This window comes from Choloepus didactylus, chromosome 4, assembly GCF_015220235.1.
Source record: "Choloepus didactylus isolate mChoDid1 chromosome 4, mChoDid1.pri, whole genome shotgun sequence".
NCBI lineage: Eukaryota > Metazoa > Chordata > Mammalia > Pilosa > Megalonychidae > Choloepus > Choloepus didactylus.
The window spans coordinates 177598239-177619208 of record NC_051310.1 but is presented as its reverse complement, the minus strand read 5'-3'; the positions used below and the strand labels follow the sequence as shown (position 1 = coordinate 177619208).

General features: G+C 36.6%; 1 long non-coding RNA gene across 1 annotated transcript in view; it reads left to right on the top strand.

The window, feature by feature from the left end:
* Positions 1-406: 406 nt before the first annotated feature.
* LOC119530792 overlaps positions 407-20970 on the top strand; it is a 104881-nt gene continuing 84317 nt past the window's right edge. The window contains exon 1 of the long non-coding RNA XR_005216145.1: positions 407-871. This is a non-coding gene — a long non-coding RNA (uncharacterized LOC119530792). The remainder of the gene's footprint in view (positions 872-20970) is intronic.

The following is a 20970-nucleotide window of genomic DNA, read 5'->3' as shown; positions in this document are numbered from 1 at the left end:
GTGGTCTCCTTGAATAGGGCGCTTTCCTCTTGCTACCAACAGATCTTTTCTAGGCGTTACCATTGTCCTGCGGGTGCACAAACGCGCACACCTCTGGGCTCATCCAAGCGCGCAGACGTGCACCCATGCGTTGGCGGGATCCAAACAGCAGCCTCCTTCGGGGAAGAACGCGAGGGGTGGAGTGTTCGGGAGTGGAAAAGCTCGCTTCTCCTCCTTCGTCTCTCTCCTCAACGTTCCCTTCCCCTATCCCCGGGATCGCAGTCCAATTCTGGGTTTAGGAATCCGCGCAATCCTTTGGCTGCTTTGCTCCGCAGGAGCGCAGCTCCCCAGCCGCGGTGCCGCCTCACTCCAAGTCAACCCGCGGCGCCGGGTCCCGCCTCCGGGGATTGGAGGGCTTCCCGGGAGCCCTAGCGGCGCCAGATGATCTGCGTTCCGGAGCAAGAGGGTCAGACTCCGCGCCGCAAGGCGGCTGCGTGGCGAAACCCTTCAAGAGGATGCGGCCACCGCTGAAGTCCCATAGAGTCTTCACTAAAACCATTAGCGTTTCTCCTGTGGTTTTCTATCCGCTGAAGTGAAGAAATGTTTCCAACAAGTCCACAGCGAGAACCTGCGGAGAAGTGAGGCCACAAACTCCGCGAGGAACGGGAAGAGAAAGTGCTGTTGCCATCCTCCTTTCACTTTAAACTTGCCCACTTCTGGAACTTCACTGGAGGGCGACGGACTTGCACCAGTATGGACTCCAAGCAGATCGGAGCGAGCACTTCCAAATACTTTAGGACGCGGGGGTGACTCCTTTTTCCTTCAGGATTATCCCATTTGGCATACTTCCCCGCCGAGCTGTTGAGGATCCGCGAAAGCCTGGGAGACAAAGGTTTGCAGTTCCCTCCGTGGACCAAAGTATAGAGAGATGTTGAATGAGAAAGCCCATAACCTTACCACGCTAGGTTGAATAACTTCTTCCCCCGTTTTCTTTTTCTTTCTTTTTTTTTTTTTTTTTCCCTCCTTGTGGCCGGACCGAGGTAGGGAGGGGACACACTTGGCTGTAAGAAATCAAGATTGGGGTAGACAGAGCAAAGTTCAAGTAACTATTTGGTTTCAAGAGTTAGAAACGTGTGTGTGTGCAGGAGTGTGTGTGTGTGTGCAGTGTGTTTGCTTGAGAAAGATGAAATCAAAGTTTTTTATAATCTGGGGAGTAATAATGCATAACTTTTCAGTGTTTTTTCATGTTGCAAGCTTAGAAAACATCCTCTGTTTAATTTGGCTTTCCTGTACATTTATGCATTGTACTTGAAAGTGCTTTCCTCTTCTTTTCCCCATTTTATCTCTTCTCAAGGAAACAAACTCTTGTAAAGCCAAGTATCTCATTCTCCAGGTACAGTGTTCTTTTCCCTCCTATACAGACTGATTGGTTTGCCAGTAGAGAAAATGAAGAGAGCTTTGTTTTACATGATTGTCAATAGAAGGTGGCAAGACTTTGGGGGATAGGCCAGGACATAATTCTTTCCCCCAAAATTCCCGAGTTAATGAAGGTTATTTTTGTTTTCTCCAGAGGGAAAAAAAGGCTCCACAAAACTAGGAAGTTTGCAAGAACATTTTCTAATTTCTGTAAATAGTGTTGGCATTAGCCAATCTCAAAGTTGATATTCTTTCAAAGCCCAAACCAGTTCCTTGTAGAATATGGTCCTTTTACTGATTAACATCTAAATGGAATACATTTTTTTTCAATAAAGTATTTAATTTTGACTTTTTTCCTCAGTGGGAGATCTGCCTTGACTTTCTTTACTTATCCCAAAATCCAGTGTTTATGCCAAATCACTTTTAAAGCAATGTCAACCTTTTCTCTCTCCTTGATCATTATTCCTAAAGACCAATGGCCATAAGTATTGGACTGCAAATTTTCCCCACATTAATTCAGGACTTGAAAAAACAGTTGAGTGTTTTGCTACATATAGAATGGATATACTAATGTTTTGCAATTAAAACTGCAAAAAAAATCTGATTTTCCATTTATATTATAATTTGAGTTTCTTCTGATACTGTAAAAAAGGTAGGATCTACTTTATTTAAGAAGTGACATTAGAATTAGTTTACTTACCTTATGAATTTTCTTATTTCTGTGGATTGATGCCTGTGGTAAGTTGTCCCTTTAATTCAGATTTTTTGTTTGATGTATTGTTTTAAAAGCTTACTTTAAATTGGAATTATCTCAGTCTTCAAATTTTGGGGGTGATGAATCGCTTTTGAGTTACAAGCCATTGATTCTTCCTGCTAATATATAGTTCTCTATTAATGCCAAATTGGAAAAAAAAAATTGAAATTTAATTTTGGAAACAAAAATGTAATGTTTTTTAAAGACTGTGTCCTCGGCTGGAACTTTCTGAGAGAGTTCAAAGAGAAGGGGTTATTTCAGAGATAAATGTTGTTGGTCAGGTCATTCCCAGGCAATATGGCAAGTAAGAAGTAAATTGCATCCTTAGTATCCATTCATCTTATTGTCTTCTTATTAGCTTCTGTCTGTGCATCAACTCCCCATATGTAATTATTGCTTACATTTAGTTACTGACCCAAAGTGCAGCATCCTATTTGGGAAAATCTAACTCAGGGAAGAATGCTATAGTATTTTGATGTATTGCCCTCTCTTCTCATCAGATCTCCATTTAGTCAGATGAGATGGAACTAATTGAGCTTTTATAAGAAAGCAAGCCTGTTGGACTAATTCAAACTAAAGTGTGAGTGACTAACATTCTACCCACTTGAGGAATATGAAGCCAATTTAATCTGTAAAACTAGAATTCTGGGAAAGTGTTATCTATATGAGAAGCAAGGGCACCTCGGTCATTATGAAGTTTGCATTCATGATCAAATGTTAAATATGGCATTTGTATACTTTTTTGGTATTTTTGATAATACTAGCAAAAATATTCATACCTATTTTTAACCTTTGGAAAAACATTTTTAAAAACTTATATGTGTATATACCTAGAGCATTTCAGAAAATGTTCCACTTAATCTTGAATCTTTTAAAATGAAGCCAGTCACCAAACAATTATCTTAAGAAGAAAACCATCAGCGTTACTATTCATATGATGTGATATATGAATACTGGTAGGCACACTAAATAATATTAAAGGGAAATAATACGTTATTGAAAGTCTATAAACATAACTTCCTTCAGTATGCTTATATTACACCCAGTTCTAGAAAAATCAATGAGGACTTACATGGCAAAGCTTTTGCTTTTCAGCTTTAGTTTTACCAATGTTTTCTAATGTTTATTTTTCTCCAAAAGCTGCCCCTTAATTTCAGGCAGGTTGTCCTCAAATTGGCAGCAGTGTGAGAGTCACATGTTTGAAAACTAAGAATTAATTTCTTTGTATTTTATAAAAGATGAATTTGCCTTAAAATTATCTTATATAAGTTTTACCTACATGAAAACAAATAATTTCCTTTAAAACAATGTTTCTAACATAAATTCTTAAGTCATGATTAGATAATTTGCCTCATCATCTCTTCACTTGTTCTTTTTTCCTTTTAATTATGATGTATTTAGAGGGGATACTGAGTTATGTCTTACCCTACTCATGCTCTACATCCATTGTCTTTCTGATCCTTTGCACAAGCTTTCAGATAGCTTGGTGTTATAAAAGTTCCCTTGAATTTCTTTCTCAGCATTTAGTGGCTGTGATTTCTGTAATGAAAGGGAATCCTTTCTTGGATTGTTTACCATCAAACTTCTTGATCCACCCAGTGGCTTTTGTTCTTTCCTTGCAGTTTTATTCATTCCATGGGCATTCATCATACACCTTTTATTAGCCAGTGTCCTGCCCTGGCTGCCCTAGGGAGAGAAGAGTAATTATGATTCTCTTGTTCTCTATCCCTAACAATATAGCTTACTGTCTAGTGGTTTGAGACCAATAAGCAGGCAGTTGCAATAAGATGCTGCTTTTATTTTACTGACTTCAATTTGCTATCAAGCTAAAAGTGTCTTCCTTTGTGAAACCCCTGCAACTCACTTGCCATTAACTCCAATAATAGTTTTTCTCTTGCTCTTAATTTTTGGTTTGTTTTCACCACCTTCTTTCACACTGCTTCAGAAGTAGCCTTTGAAATACCTTGACAAAATTCTTTACAGCAGTAGAAGGCATAGTATATTCAACTGAGTTTTGGAATAAAATAGAACCTGTGTTTGAATCTTGGTTCTGAGGCTTTCCACCTTCCCTTTGGAAACTACTTAACCCTAACTTGAATCCTAAGCTTTTTTTGGATGTAAAATGGAAATTAAAATATTTTGATTTGGGGTTGACTGAGAAGTTTGTATAACTTTGTGTAAACTACCCAGCACAAGAAAGTGTTCCATACCTGTCTTATCTGTTCTCTGTCATCAGTCTATTTCAAATTGTGTAATGACAAATTTCACTGAAAGTGTATTACAAATAAACTAGTTTCTCACATAATCTGTTTTTTTTTAATCAAGGAAATTTGCTCTTACAAGTCAGAAAAACAATCCTCAGGGTATCCTGACCATTAGGTAGCTTGAGCTCATCAGAAGGGAAAAAACATACGACTATTTCTGTAAAAATTATTAAATGTATTGAGAATAAAAATTGGGCAATATGAATATAAAATAGACACATTATTAATACATTTTAAATTATTTGGACTCCAATTTATTAAAATCCCTGTTTATATTTATATTTGTAGAAAATGTAAATATTTTTAAACAATTTTTCTCTTTATTGCATTATATTGCTACAAAATAGTATTTTTCCAAACCCTATAAAATGAATTTTTATATTGGCAACATTAATTTAAACTATTACCCACTTGTGTGTCTTTTGTTTCTGCACAGATATGCCGAAAACAAACTAGTATCTTGTTTTGTGTTTAGCTTAGCATGTTTTAACATATTGCTAATGTTATAAAATTAGAAACTTTTTAAACAAAAAGTATATTGCTTAAACCAAAAAAATAAACTTAGTAAATAACATGAAAGCTTACTGATTGTTAGAACATGTTAGATATTTTATATTGATTTAATTAGCAACAGAGTTTAGGAACTGATAGAAATTGGTGGTAAATCATTGTGCAAATGATATGAGACCGCAGTATTTCTAAAGGTTTTTAAATGTGTCGTTGGTCAGCATTGATTATTGTAACCTTTTATAATTTTATAAATTTGAGGATTTGCTACCTTTTCTGGTGGAAATTTTTGAAGACTTTTGGTCTGCCAGTGTACTAACGACTGTAGCCAAAAGTATAGAAGCATTGGCACTAAAATTATTTATTTCTTCATTTTTTTATACAGTCTATTAAAGGGGGCAATATATGTAGAAAGAAAAGTCTTTTTATTCCCTAGAGATGCTTATTTTATACCCTGTTAATAAGATAGGAATAAAAGAAGAAGATTCGTTAAAAAAACACAAGTCGAATTGTATAAGACATGCACATCCATCCCTCCTTCCCATATATATAAAGTATTTTTGTAATGCTTCATGTGGTTTATTTTTGCAATTTGGTGAATGGTGGAATGTTTGAAAATAGTTTCAAATCTTAACTCTGTCGTAAATGTGAAAGTGCCCATAATGTTAAAAATTAATATTGTATTAGTTTTGAAAGACAGTTGTTTGAGGCTGTGAACTAGAATAAGGCAATTTCTTTTTCTAGTGACCTCATCTCAGAAACCTTGATTGTGCTTGATAGTACTACGCTTACTCTTTCATTTAGAAAATTGGCAACAAACTATGAGATGGATTCCTCAACCTCCTGAACTCATTTCCGCCTATTGTATTCTGTCTTCAGACTAGACAACTGCTTCTGTTATTTGATCACCTCTTTATCCTAGGTAAAAGAATACCCTTGTACAGGTGAAATGTATACCTGTTTCCCAACACCAAGTGACACAGGAATTATTCTGCTTGGAATTGGAGAATTAGGAGAGTGCCTTGTTGAATAGTTATGAAGGAAGCTTTTGGAAAATTTTGCAGAAAACATTTCAAACAGAACTTAGACTGAAACTTAAAATCTTAAAGAAGAAACACTATGTGTAGCATGGCTGTTCCTAGTCTAATTTATTGTAAATATGAAAATATTCTCCTTTTTAAAAATATGCAAGGTAATTTTACCCTTATGCAGCAAATGTTCACTTATAAAGGTATCGATTCTATGAAAGCTAATTTTACTTTTCTTGAAAACATCTTTCTCCTTTTTGAAATGTATAAGCTTACTGTTGCTTTCCTTATTTTATTTTTCTTTGACTTTCAGCCATAAAATCTCTCCCACTTGGGTTCCTTTGCTATTTTTTGCTGTAGTGCAAAATACCTATGCCAGGGTGTGTGCTAAGAAGCACATGCTCAAACTGAGAGACAACAGTAATGAGCAGCCCAAGAGAGTAAATTCTGGATTTGAACAAAGTTGTTGAAATTTTGAAAGAGAAAATGACTGAGCATCGTGAGCAAAGTATGAAGTGTGTCTGGAGTTTCAGCTAATGAGAGTATGATCCAATCATCAATTTCAGCATGTCAGATTCTATGTAGATCACATTTTCACAAGGTGATAAGTTTTTATTTTTAAATGTTGTAAATGTCAAGACTTCCTTAATTTTTGTCTTTTGTATTTTCAAATGTATTATGTATTCCTTGTATCTCTTAAATGTTGCAGTGTATAAAATAATGTGCCAGGCTTTGTTTTAATCATTTATTCTATGATTTCAAACACCTCCAATTCTCCTATGTTAGCTTAATATTAAATGCAGCCAGTATTATTATATATAAAAAATTTACATGGAACAGACTGTTCAGTAAGGGTTTGGCATATTTATTCTTTAAATGTGTTTTTATTTTGTTTTTTCTAAGCTAGTAGCTGTACAATGGGTGAAATAGAACACCTGACTTTAAGAAACTTCAATCCATGGCAAAAATTAATCTTTTATAATTAGCATTCATGATGAGAAAGCAATTAACACTTTGTTCTATTTTCTGTTTCTGATAGTGTTTCTGTGTCGGACTTTACCAACATGAACTGATAGTGCAACATTCTTGGGACACAATCTGTTAGAGGTTAAATCTAACAGAGTGAGCATTTTGTCTGTCAAATCTGGTATTTTGCCATGCTTATCTCTGACTTACTCAAAATTATAATCAAATAATTGGCATTTATCATTTATTCAATGTGTGGCCCCTATATTTTGGTTATGTATATTACTATAATCAAAGTGTTTTGTCATATTTGCAACCTAGGATTTTTTTATATTTTTTTATGTGTGCTTATACTAGCAGTGATATAGTCTTTCAAATACTGAAGTAAATATGGATTCTCTTTATTCATACTCAAAAATGTTTTGACTTCCAACCAAAAGAGAAATTTAATGTTAAAAGGGAATTTGTAGATTATCTATTATAGATCCATTAATTTCAAATTTGAGAAAACTGAGGCCCAGAAACTAAGTTAACTTTTCTTTGCTTCATGGAGAGAAATAGAGGCAGAATTTAAATCAACTAGACCTCACTGCCTCCTTCTCTTTGCTCTCCAATCATCTAAGTAAGGCTTCTTGGTTACAAAGAAGAGAGATTTACCTAGGCCACATTTAGAGAAAAAGAATTGTTTTAAAAATAGTTTGGAGTTAGAAAAGGAAAAGGTAAATTGCTGTTCTGAGAAAACATGATAATAAATGTCACAACTTGAAGTGTTATGAAAAGAGCCATTAATTAAAATAAGACTGAGGATTTATGAGCTTCTTGAAGTTTAAATTAGGGGCAATAGGAATTATAATAATTTTAAAGTCATACTTTTTTGAAAGAGGAAGTGAATTAGATTGTGGATCAATACACAGATCAGTGGGTCAGTCATTAGAATCTAGGAAACCCAGATCTACTTTGGATTACATCCTGACCCTGAGTTTAAGCAGATCACTATGGTTTTTTTCAAATAATGATAGTTGTCCTCGATCCACAATGAGTTTATATTCTGAAATGGTGGAAATATTATCAAATAAGTACATCTGACTAAAGATGGATCCCAAAAGTACAGACATAGCCAAGGAATTGATGAAAAAAGAGATGGAAAGAAATCGAGAAAGAATATCATAAAAGGGAGTTGATCATCTTCTTGACCAAAAGGGGGATGTGAAAGGAAATGAAATAAGCTACAGTGGCAGAGAGATTCCAAAAGGAGCTGAGAGGTCACTCTGGTGGGCACTCTTACACATAATATAGACACCCCTTTTTAGGTTCTAGTGAATTGGAGTAGCTAGCAGTAAATACCTGAAACTATCAAACTACAACCCAGAACCCATGAATCTTGAAGACGATTGTATAATAATATAGCTTATGAGGGGTGACAATGTGATTGGGAAAGCTTTATGGACCACACTCCCCTTTGTCTAGTTTATGGATGGATAAGTAGAAAAATGGGGGAAGGAAAACAAACAAACAAACAAACAAAGGCACCCAGAGTTCTTTTTTACTTTAATTGCTCTTTTTCACTTTAATTTTTATTCTTGTTATTTGTGTGTGTGTGTGGTAATGAAGGTGTCAGGGATTGATTTTGGTGGTGAATGCACAACTATGTAATGGTATTGTGAACAATTGAATGTATGATTTGTATGTGAGTATATCTCAATAAAATGAATTTAAAAAAAAAAGTTGATGAGAATGATATCAGGAAAAGAAAGGACATAAAGAATTCCAAGAAACAGGGAATAGAGTATCAGATAGTGCAGAGACGTTAATAATATAAAGAGTGAAGTGAGGGGAGTAAATTTATAGGGAATCACTGGTGATGTCAGCAAGAACAATTTCAGAGGAGTGGTAAGAGTATAGGCCAGACCCTTCTTGCATGAGTCAAGGAGAAAATGGTAAATGAAAATGGTTATGGGTTGAATTCTGCCCCCCCCCCCAAAAAAAATGAGTTTAATGAAGTCCTAACCCTCCAGAATGTGACCTTATTTGGAAATAAGGTTCTTGCAGATACAATTAGTTAAATTAAGGTGAGGTCATACTGGAGTAGAGTGGCCTTTAGGCCAATATGATTGGTGCCTTATAAGAAGAGGCTAAGAGACACAGACACCCAGGGGAGAAGTTTATGTGAAGTGGAGGCAGAAATTGGGGTGATGCATCTGGAAGCCAAGGAAACCACAGATTGCCAGCAAACACCAGAAGTTAAAACTGGAAAGAAACACTTCTCCCCTACAGGTTTCAGAAGGAGCATGGCCATGCTGACACCTTGATTTTGGACTTCTAGCCTCCAGAATGGTGAGATAAGGCATTTCTGTTATTTAAAGCTACCTAGTTTATGGCATCTTGTTACAGCAACCTAAGAAATTAATACAATGAGAAAGCTAAAATGGATATGAAAAATGCATTCACATAGAGGATGTTGAAGGATCTATCAGTTGAGAGCCTATGTAGAGTTAAAGGACAGAAATACGGGGAAGAGTGTTTAAATAAATTGCTGGAACAAATTACCCAAGAAGTTAGTAGGGGATCCTATCTATGAGGTAGAAAAAAGGGACTTTCCCAGTGACATGACAGAAGCTGGTACATATTGTCTTGTCCAAGCTCTTCCATAAGTATTTACTTTTAATGCTGTGTGAATTTTCTTACCAGTATTTTTAATTAAATTGAGGATGATGGCATGTGGTAAAAATATTTAAATGTCTGTCTTTGGAGACACAATTGTGCTGTAATAGATTTGTTATCTGTAAAAAAATTAGTAGAAGACCGATTGAAAAAATAAATAGTTAAGCACAACATAAAAATTTAATAAAAACAAAAAATAATCTCAAGCAAAACATTTCAAATGCACTTTGGTTTATCTGTCACCATTATAACAACTTTTACTTGAATTTGAATAGGTACAGTTTCTTTTTCTAACAGCACACACTTTACTTTTCTAACAGAAAATATTTTATGAAGAAACATTAATCTTGTAGAAAACTTATTTTATAGTACAGGGCATAGCAAAGTCAATTCAGAATGGTTGCTGACCATTTAAATTTCAGAAAATATTCATTTTTTAAAAAAGAAAAGTCTGAGTTCTTTGTTTTTCCATTATGTGTGTCAACTAGTTGAGGGTAATTAAGAAATATTTTAATTATACTTCTAAAAGGAAAAAATTCTTGGGTCTATTGATTAGACCCCGGCTCAATTCACGTTTCAAAGATTTGAGTGATTGTCAAGTGTCCGAGCGGTTAGCTTTGAAAAAGTCAATGCGTAGACGACTTGTACTTTTAAAGCAGCATCTTATTAGAAATGTAGATCCTCAAACATGCCCCAGATGTACTGATGCAAAATCTCTGGGGGTGGGGCCTGGGAGTCTATGTTTTCATAAGGCCTGCAGGTGATTCTGGGTGTCCTATATTTTGAGGACTGCTGAATTTAAGGTTAGAACCTACCTACTTTAAATATGAAAATGAAACTAATGCAGGACAGGTATTGTAAATTCATTCAAGTATTAAACAGTTTATTAGTTTTGTTTAAATGGTGGAACACATTTTATTAAATACTGAAGTCCATCAATTATGTCACCACATATTTGAATTGGAAAAGCACAAGAATTCCAAAACACTGTAATAAACTTGTGTTTTATTCTCTTTAATTTTTTTCTATGCTCCAATCCTATTGTACAAGTGTTTAGTTTAAATTAGATATTGATTTTTAAGGAAAATACAAAAAAACTTAGACAGTCATAATGCTCTACATTTTCACAAATGTGTATTTGATATAAATAAAGTTGTAGTTTTAAGGTAACATAGTACATTATTGTAAACAATTTCTTCTTTTTGTGAAAGTGTCAAAAATTGCAAACAAATTGAGTTAATTAGTATGGCCCCAATTAACTTTATGGAAGAAGACAAATCACAGAATTTTCAGAATTAGAATTCATGTATTAGACAATGGTCTCATTTACCAAATTTACTTTTGAATTGATTTAGACTTTATTAGTATGAAAGCAAAAATAGAAGTTCTTGATTTCTTCTCCGGCATTGTAGAGTCATAGAATTACCGATAGGAGAAATTTCAGCAATTTAGGAAACATTGCACAGAAAGCACTGCGAAGAAGGAATCCTAATACTAGTCAGTATTTCATAAGTTTAGAAGTGCTATAGGCTGTAGTGTTCTGGTAAATGCTAAATGACCAGCTTAGGGCTTGTGGTAGGGAGGAGTGTGTGTGTTATATGTAGTGCTTGCCAATTTTCGTGATTAAATGATCCCGTCTTGGCCAATTTTAAGCTACAATGTGTGAGGTCACTGAACACAGATTTGGGAAGAGATGCACAAAATTGGCTTCAGGTAGACAGCAAGCTGGTTTCAGCACACCACTGGCTACAGGGTTCTAAAAGTGACCTCACATGGCCCTATGATTAAACATTCAACAGTGTTGACCAATATATTCCCTGCCAAATGCTTTCAAGAAATCTAAGTGTTGGTGGGGTGGGGATTTTTCCCAAATGGCACTGTCTCTCTGACTTAATATTAAAATATGTATTTTTTTATCTGCTTTACGTTTAGTGGGCTATTGAGTACCTACTTTGTAAAATGAAAAATTACCTATCACTCTTCTTTACTCTATTTGTTACTATGATATTATATGTGATGGGAATTATCTGTTTTTTTCCTTTCTCATACAATTTGTGTTTGTTTCATACAGATAAATGTAGAAAATCTCTACATTTTTCCCAAGCTATTGTTTGTAAAATCTTGTAAAATACAAACCTTAAGCCCAATAAGACTTTCAAGAATGAGAACATTTAATTCATATATTACAAGGATAATTTCAGAAATACTAATTTCTATATGTTCACACTCAATTTTTTCTTTTTTTTTCTTTTTGGAACATCAGAAAAAATCCTTTCAATGAGTTGCTTTGATAAATAAATTTTAGGATTTTAATTGAATTATCTGAGGACACCTAAGGTATATTACTTAGTATTTTCTTTAACTATTTTACAAGACTAAAAATGGAGAATAAATATTTGCCAACTATTAGCCAAATTATTTCTGGAGAGAAAATTCTGAATACCATTATTAAGTGATCAGAGTATAAGCAATCTTTTTTAAAGAAACGGTGTGAGTGGATACATTTATCATTTTCAAAGCACACAAGCAAACAAATGCAATTTTAATTTTCCCAGAATATGTTTGAAAAGTGTAGGATACCCATGCTATTTCCTCCTTATAAAATGGGTTTTAAATATCCTAGTAGCTGAAATATCATTTTCAGTGCTGTATGAGGATCTCAGCTTCTCAGAAGATCATGTAGAAAATAATGGATACTTTTGGAACAGATGCAGCAATTATGATGTTTCTCTTCTTCACAAAATGTAAAGAAAAGAGAATGGAATTAAAATACAGATGTTAATTTTGTTTACCAAAAGAAAAATTCTGGTTTATATTCTTTAGTCCGTAAGATGGGAGAGCTGTTGCATTACACAAAATACCTGCCAGTTCTATTTCTCTAAGCATTTTCCTTTGATTAGAACCATTTATAGTAAAAATGACCAAAGCCTTTGTAAATGACATTTTAACTGGAATTATGAGTCTAATGAAATTATGTGTTTAAAAGCACTTCAGTTACTAGAATTGTAAGTCTTAGCTTACTACTGATAAAATCTGGTAGGCCAACATGGAGGTGTCCATGCTAAGCCCCATAGCAGCAAAACCAGAAACCTAATTTCTATTAGGTTTCTGGCTTACCCAAAAGCCAAATTTAAATACAGGTCAGTTATCTGCTGCTAACTTCCTCTTTGTAAGATTCCCCCCACCAAATAAAATGGAAACAATCTCAGCCAATCAGAACATTTCCTCCCTTGCTTCTGCATTCGCCCCATACGAGCTTCCCCTTCCACCACCCCCACTTGGTGGAGTTTCCTTCTACTTTCTGAGAGAGAGGCTGCCTTCTTCACGAATCACTCATAAAGCTGTGAGATCCTAAGTTGGATGAAAAGTTTTTCTTTTATCAGCTTGGGCGACAAGGAAGGGCTGCAAAGGTGACCGTTGATGGGTCTGGAGATGAGAAAGACAAGTGAAGGAGCCATTGAACATTTTGAGTTCTCTGTTCTTGCAATTTCCAAGAACTGTGGCTAAGTTCATGTAGGGTTCGAGCTCCACTGTCTTCGTCTTTGAGCTCTCTGATCTCACTAGCTTTAGCCCAAATGTTAGTGGATCAGTCTTAATTGATGAGAAGGCTCATATTCTTAGCTTGAATTCCTAGTCTTTTGGTGCAATCCAGTTTCATTTTTGCTACTGTTGTTTTCTTTGCCGGTGTACAAGGTAAGAAGTGTAATGATAAAGATGATGAGGCAATTAGGTAGGGAAGGACGGAGAGGGAAGTGACTCTAAGAACAAAAACAAGATCTTCTGGTGTGTGCACACATAGCCCTCACACACCTAGCCCTCACTCAGGATGGCACCCAAAAAGAATCAATGAAAAATGCAGCTCACCAATCCCTTATTAGCAAAACCAGAGCGGGGAAGGACCCCTCCAAATACTTATAATGGAAGGATCCCGACCTCAGAGGACTTCTCCTCTGGAGAACTCCTATACTCACCCCCCTTGAAGCAAGTACTTTCACTATGCATTAAACTTCTTGGCTGTACACGCTGACTAGTTCTTGAATTCTTTCCTATAACTGAGTCAAGAACCCTCATGGCACCAGCCACCGGTTGAGATCTCAACCTCTCCAAGAATTCCCAGGGCTCTCCAGAATCAGTGGGATCCTCACATTCTAAAAACTTTTGATTCTCTACCTTCTGACACCTCAGCATATAACATGTTCAGAAATTATGGGGACAGAAGCTGTGCCTATCTAACCAAATAGCAAAATCTCACTGAGAACAACCTAGAGTTGTAATGGCCATAATGGGGAATGTTCCAATTAGACAAATTTACTCATCTCAGTGGTGTGCTCAAGGAAAAGCTCTCCTGAATTAGGACAAATAGGATGCCTATTTTAATTGATACTCAGAGCAGCTGGATTACAGTTCAGAGATTTTAGGTATTTCCCTCTGTCTACTCAAATATACCAGAAAGTAGAAAGGAATGTTTGTATAATGATTCGGTAATCATAATCACTTAAATCCTGACTTCTTGGTTACAGCAGTGACCAATTTATTTTCCTATTTAACAAAATGTTCAAACCTGGCAACTTTTTAACATTCTGGCTTTCCAAAACCAAACTGTAAATGACACCTTATGGATCTCAAACTGCTTTCGGGATTTTTCAGAGGGACCCTGGAAAAACACAAAGGATTTGTTCTTTCACCTTGAGAAAAGAGAGTTGCTAGAAATAGGTTTATGTGATATGTTAAGAGTTGTATGGGATGAGTTGTCAAATTACATAGGATTTTTTAACTCTCTGTTGGTTAAATTTGTATTAGTAAAATGCTACAAATATAAACATTTCAAAATTATATAAAGTTCCTAGACATTTGTCGATGTCCTCATGGTCCATGAGATGTCCTAGTACTGATCTGCCTGCTATTAGACAACAGTCAAATTTTTGGTTATAATTTCAGTTATTCTTTAATAATGTTGCATGTTATACCGATCAGAAGCGGAGAATTCTTTGCCTGATGTGCTCAAATGCCCAATTCCTCAGATACCGGAGTTTCAGAGAGAGAAAGAGTTTATTGCTAAGTGAGAAACAGGAGCATAGATGGCCTATCAGCCTAAAAATCTATCTCCCCAAACTGCAGTAATTCTGATAGTTTTACAGTCTCAAAAGACAGGCAAGTTTTAGGATAATAAGCACTGTGGCTCTAGATGATATAATTAGAGGTGATCTAATTATTGTACATGTGAAGATTGATTACATGCTTAGTTACAGAATATATGTAAGAAAATGATAACCTTAATATAAAGGGCATGATTCATAGTATTATATATATTTAGTATTATAATGAGATATGGGTTAAATTCTAAGCTACTGCACATGTCAGACCTTTTTTTTTTTTTTTTTTAAAGAACATCCTGATTTTATTGGTGGCATGAATAGCCAAGCTTTTCCCAAGTCAGTTTCTGAAGTCGGGTAGGACATTTTAGATGGGTTACTTACGTACAAAGATGGAGCCGATGAGACAACACAACCAGACAGAGGCCATTAGCCCAATAACACAGGCTAAGTTACAGCAACTATATACAACCATTACAAAGAGTGAACAAAAGCACAACTGCTGGACTATAAAACCTCCCAAAAATGTGTCTAAGAGCTGTCTGTAGAGAGAGAATAGCGAGCTCCAAAGACATCCATTAAGATGGTTGCACATTAATACATTCATTAAGATGGCTGTCAACTTCAGTTAGAATACCAAACCTTAAGATCAGCTAATAATTTTGCATACAGGTTTAATCATATCTATATTAGACTGACTTTAGCAGTTATGTGAAACTGTGTGTCAGCGGCTTAATCAAATGGGGAGATGGTACTATCCAGGATCTAAAGGTACCTCTTGTTAATTAAGAATGGAGACAAATGCTCTTCCCTTCGGAAAAACTTCCATATTTGAAGATGCAGTTCAGCAGAAATTGAAGACCGATAGACAGCTCTTTGGCACTGACATGGTGGCCTGTCCTAGACTCAAGACTCTGGGTAGGCAGTTCTTCAATTAAGAGCAGAGAGGCTGGCTGTTCTGAAGAAGCATATTCATATCTAACAGGATACAGGAATACTGCTGATAGAAGAGTGGGGTGGTCCCGGGCAGGACGGGGCGGGGAGGGGAGAGATCCTTTAAGGGTAGAACAGGAGACACAGCCACAAGACAACAAGAGTTAGCACATTCTTTGAGGTTTGCTCTCTACTTGTGAAATCATACATTGAAAGTTATCACTGTTATGTATATATGTTAAAGTTCACAATAAAAATAGGAAGACAAAAAGAGTCATCAGTCTTCTAACATAGTTAAGATGTATAAGATTTGTAAACCATTGTGAAAAATAAGTTTAATGAAGAATGAAGAAAAGCCACAAAATAAAGGCAGCTAGTAGGTACAGAAAGGAGTGGGTTTATACTTTTAGTTTGTCCCTTCAACAGGAATTTTGTCCTACTCCATTCTATTTCAAATGCCCTGAACTGCCAACTTTAAAATACTGACAGATATTCAGAGATCCCAATTAAAAAGTAAGAGGGAGTGTAAAAAATAACATGTCAGTTCACAAGTCATCAGCAATAATTGACACTGTTTTGAGGCCTAGTAAGGATCCTATTCCTTATAGAAGAATGAAAGATGATTTGGGGGCAGAGGGGATTAGAAGTAGACTTCACCTCTGCACAGAGTGGGTGTTTTTCTTGAGATCAGATGTTTTGGCTTAATGCTGGCTTTTAGGAGGCAGCCACCTTCAATTTAAATTTTTTTAAGAAACCGACTATATCAACTTAACACTGCTTAAAACACACACACATAAAACAGGAGGGACCTCATACAAAAAAATTCACCTCAGCAATTGGCGTTTCCAAATGGTCACAAGTTATTTAAGTAAAAATCTTATGAAAAATAAAATCCAAAATCTAAAAAGCACAAAACAGCTGAAGAAAATGAGATGCTGCCCTGAACAGGACCCTGGGTGAGGACCTTCTCTGCCTATGGGATGAGACAAATGGACTGTATGGGAACTGGAACTGATGGTGGCTTCACATGTTCCTGTCAACCCACTGAGTCGGACTGTATCTTTGCAGAGATTTCTGTCGGAACTCAGTGTAGTTTCACAGGGTGAGGTCCAAAGGATGCTTCCATTTTTGGCTCTGCATATGATACACTTGATCCATTGAGGCACATGGCTCCCCCAAGGGACCTTGATTAGAATCCACCAGGTGTTTTATATGAGCAATGACTCTCCTGAGGTAAATTTGCTTCTGCTTTTCTAGATCCGACTGTGAAAACGTTGAAACATTAGTCCTTGTTTTGATTTGCAGAACAGGAATGACTTTGCCCAGTCTTCTCTCATTAACTTTCTTTCGTTTTTTTTTTTTTTAATTCATATTTATTCAGATATATTCACATACCATGCAGTCATACAAAACAAAGCGTACATTCAATTGTTTACAGTACCGTTATATAACTGTGCATTCATCACCAAAATTACTTTTTGACACTTTCATTACCACATACACAAAAATAATAAGAATAAAAATTAAAGTGAAAAAGTACAATTAAAGTATAAAAGAACACTGGGTGCCTTTTTCTCTCTTTTTTTTTTTTCTTCCCTCATTTTTCTATTCATCCATCCATAAACTAGACAAAAGGGAGTGTGGACTCTATATGGCTTTCCCTATCACATTGTCACCCCTCATAAGCTACATTTTTATACAATCATCTTCAAGATTCATGGGTTCTGAGTTGTAGTTTGATAGTTTCAGGTATTTACTTCTAGCTATTCCAATTCATTAGAACATAAAATGGTTTATCTATATTCTGCGTAAGACTGCCCACCAAAGTGACCTCTCGGCTCCTTTTGGAATCTCTCTGCCACTGTAGCTTATTTCATTTCCTTTCACATCCCCCTTTTGGTCAAGAAGACATTCTCCATCCCATGATGTTGGGTCTGGATTCCTCCCTGGGAGTCATATTCCACATTGCCAGGGGGATTCACTCCGCTGGGTGTCAGATCCCATGCAGGGAGGAGGACAGTGATTTCACCTGCCAAGTTGGCTTAGCTAGAGAGAGAGGGCCACATCTGAGCAACAAAGAGGCATTTGGGAGGAGGCTTTTAGGCACAGTTGCAGGGAGGCCTAGCCTCTCCTTTGCAGCAACAGTCTTCCCAAGGGCAAGTCCTGTGGTAGAGGGCTCAGCCCATCAAACCACCAGTCCCCTATGTCTGTGAGCACATCCATCAGCAACCATCGAGGTGGGGGTGCCCAACACCCCTGCATTCTCCACCAGCTCCTCAAGGGGGCTCTGCATATTTTTTTCATTGTTTTTTTTTTTTTCCAATTAACTCTTTTTTTTAAATCAACTATATCAAAAAAAAAAAAAACATGCAATAAAAAATCATTTCAAACAAACCATAACAAGGGAGTCCAACATGTTCCTGCTCTACCCCAAGAAAATAACCCAATATAGCAACATTTCTGTGAACTTGCTCCCACCACACCCACCAGAAATTAACAAACCAGTCATTCCTGGGCATTCCCAGAATGTTAAATTCACCCATGATAGCTTATCTGTTCTTATTGGGTTATCATTCCCCCTTCACCAATTTCTCTCTATCACTAGTTCCCCTACATTCTACATTATAAACCATTTATTTTAGGAGTGTGTTGTTTAACCTCCAGGTGTTTGTGAATTTTCTAAGTCTCTGATGGTTATTGACTTCTGATTGTATTCCATTGTGGTCAGAGAAGGTGCTTTGAATAATTTCAATTTTTTATATTTATTGTGGCTTGTTTTATGTCCCAGCATATGATCTATTCTGGAGAAAGTTATGTGAGCACTAGAGAAGAATGTGTGTCCTGGTGATTTGGGATGTGATGTTCTATGTATGTCTGTTAAATCAAATTCATTTATCAGATTGTTTAGGTTTTCAGTTTCCTTATTGGTCTTCTGTCTGGTTTGTCTACCTATAGGAGAGAGTGATGTGTTGAAGTCTCCCACAATTATTGTGGAAATGTCCATTGCATCCTTTAGTTTTGCCAGTGTTTGTCTCATTTTGTGGTACCGTGATTGTGTGCATAAACATTTATGGTTGTTATTTCTTCTTGTTGAATTGCCCCTTTTATTAGTATGTAGTGGACTTCTTTGTCTCTCTAACATCCTTGCATTTAAAGTCTATTTTATCTGAGATTAATACTGCTACTCCTGCTTTCTTTTGGCTGTAGCTTGCATGAAATATTTTTCCCATCCTTTCACTTCAATTTCTTTGTGTCCCTGTGTCTAAGATGAGTCTCTTCTATGCAACATATTGATGGTTCATATTTTTTGATCCATTCTGCCAATCTATATCTTTTAATTGGGGAGTTTAATCCATTTACATTCAACGTTGTTACTGTGAAGGCATTTCTTGAATCAGCCATCCTATCCTTTGGTTTATGTTTGTCAGATAGATTTTTTCCCTCTCTCTCTTATTGTCCTTTAATGAACCAATATTGAATCTCTTTAGTACTGAACCTTTCTCCATATCTCTCTCCTTTCTTTCTTTGCTGGTAGGGATCCCTTTAGTATCTGAAGTAGGGCAAGTCTTTTATTAGCAAAATCTCTCAGGATTTGTTTGTCTGCGAAAAATTTAAGCTCTCCCTCAAATTTGAAGGAGAGCTTTACTGGATAAAATATTCTTGGTTGGAAATTTTTCTCTCTCAGAATTTTAAATATGTCATGCCACTGCCTTCTCGCCTCCATGGTGGCTGCTGAGTAGTCAATATTTAGTCTTACGCTGTTTCCTTTGTATGTGGTGAATTGCTTTTCTCTTGCTGCTTTCAGAACTTGCTTCTTCTCCTCAGTATTTGACAGTCTGATCAGAATATATCTTGGAGTGGGTTTATTTGGATTCATTCTATTTGGAGTTTGCTGGGCATTTATGCTTTGTGTATTTATATTGTGTAGAAGGTTTGGGAAGTTTTCCGCAACAATTTCTTTGAATACATTTCTAGACCTTTACCCTTCTCTTCCCCTCTGGGACACCAATGAGTCTTATATTTGGATGTTTTATTTTATCTATCATATCCCTGAGATCTGTTTCAATTTTTTCAATTTTTTTCCCCATTCTTTCTTTTGTTCTTTCATTTTCTGTTCTGTGGCCCTCAAGGTGGCTGATTCATTGTTCAGCTTCCTCTAGTCTTGTACTATGAGTATCCAGAATCTTTTCAATTTGGTCAACAGTTTCTTTTATTTCCATAAGATCATCTATTTTTTTTATTTACTCTTGCAATTTCTTCTTTATGCTCTTCTAGGGTCTTCTTCATGTCATTTATATCCTGTGCCATGCTCTTCTTCATGTCCTTTATATCCTGTGCCATGCTCTCATTGTTTGTCTTTAGTTCTTTGATTAATTGCTCCAAGGACTGTGTCTCCTCTGATCTTTTGATTTGGGTATTTGGGTTTGGGTTATCCATATCGTCTGGTTTTTTCATATTCTTTAAAATTTTCTGTTGTTTTTGGCCTCTTGGCATTTGCTTTACCTGATAGGGTTCTTTTAGGATATGTACGGTTATTCAAAGCCTAATCTCTAATTTGTCAGATCTACAGCTTGGTGGTGTACACTTTTTCTAACTAACCAGCAGATGGCGTCTGCGCGTCACCTATTCCCCTCAAGTCAGTTCTCCCCAACTTTGTCTTTGTGGTGTGTGGGAGTCTGATTCTTGTGGGGTCCCATTGGTGCACCAAGTTTGGGTGTGTTGTTGGTGCTGTCCGCCTTGAATGTGGGGCGTGTGTCTGAGCGGTTAGGGAGGGAGGGCAGCTTTAATAATCAAACCTCCCAGGTGTTCCTGGAGATTTAAGGCTGTTGCAAGAGTCTAAACTTTCATTTCAGTCTCGCCACAGATTGTCTCTACTGGTGACCCACAAATCCTTGGTATTGGTGTGTGGTCCCTGGGATTTCCGAATAGGTGCCTCTTCCAAGCCGTGCCTTTCTAGGGCCTCTGCTGAGGGAAGGTTGTGCTACATCACAAGTGCACGCTGTCCCTCAAGGGAAGTTCTGGGCCACTGGGCGGTGTAGATGTGTTCCCAACCTGCTGTAAGGATGGCTGTATGGGGCTCATTAATTTCCCCCTTTTTGCACAGCTCCACCTTCCCAGCTCTGGGACAATTAGCTGTGGGTGCACGAAAGGCTATTGTCCATGCCTGATATTGTGGCATGTACGTGTGTTGCTGAAAACACTTCCCATCACACTGGTTTTTTTGGCACAGTTCTGGGCTGTGGCTCTGGCACCAGGCAGGAACATTCCCAGCCTGCCAGGAAGATGGCTGCAATGGGTGTGGTTATTTTCCCCTTTTGGCTCACCTCTGCCTTCCTTGCTCCAAAATAATTAGCAGCAGGTGTGCAAGA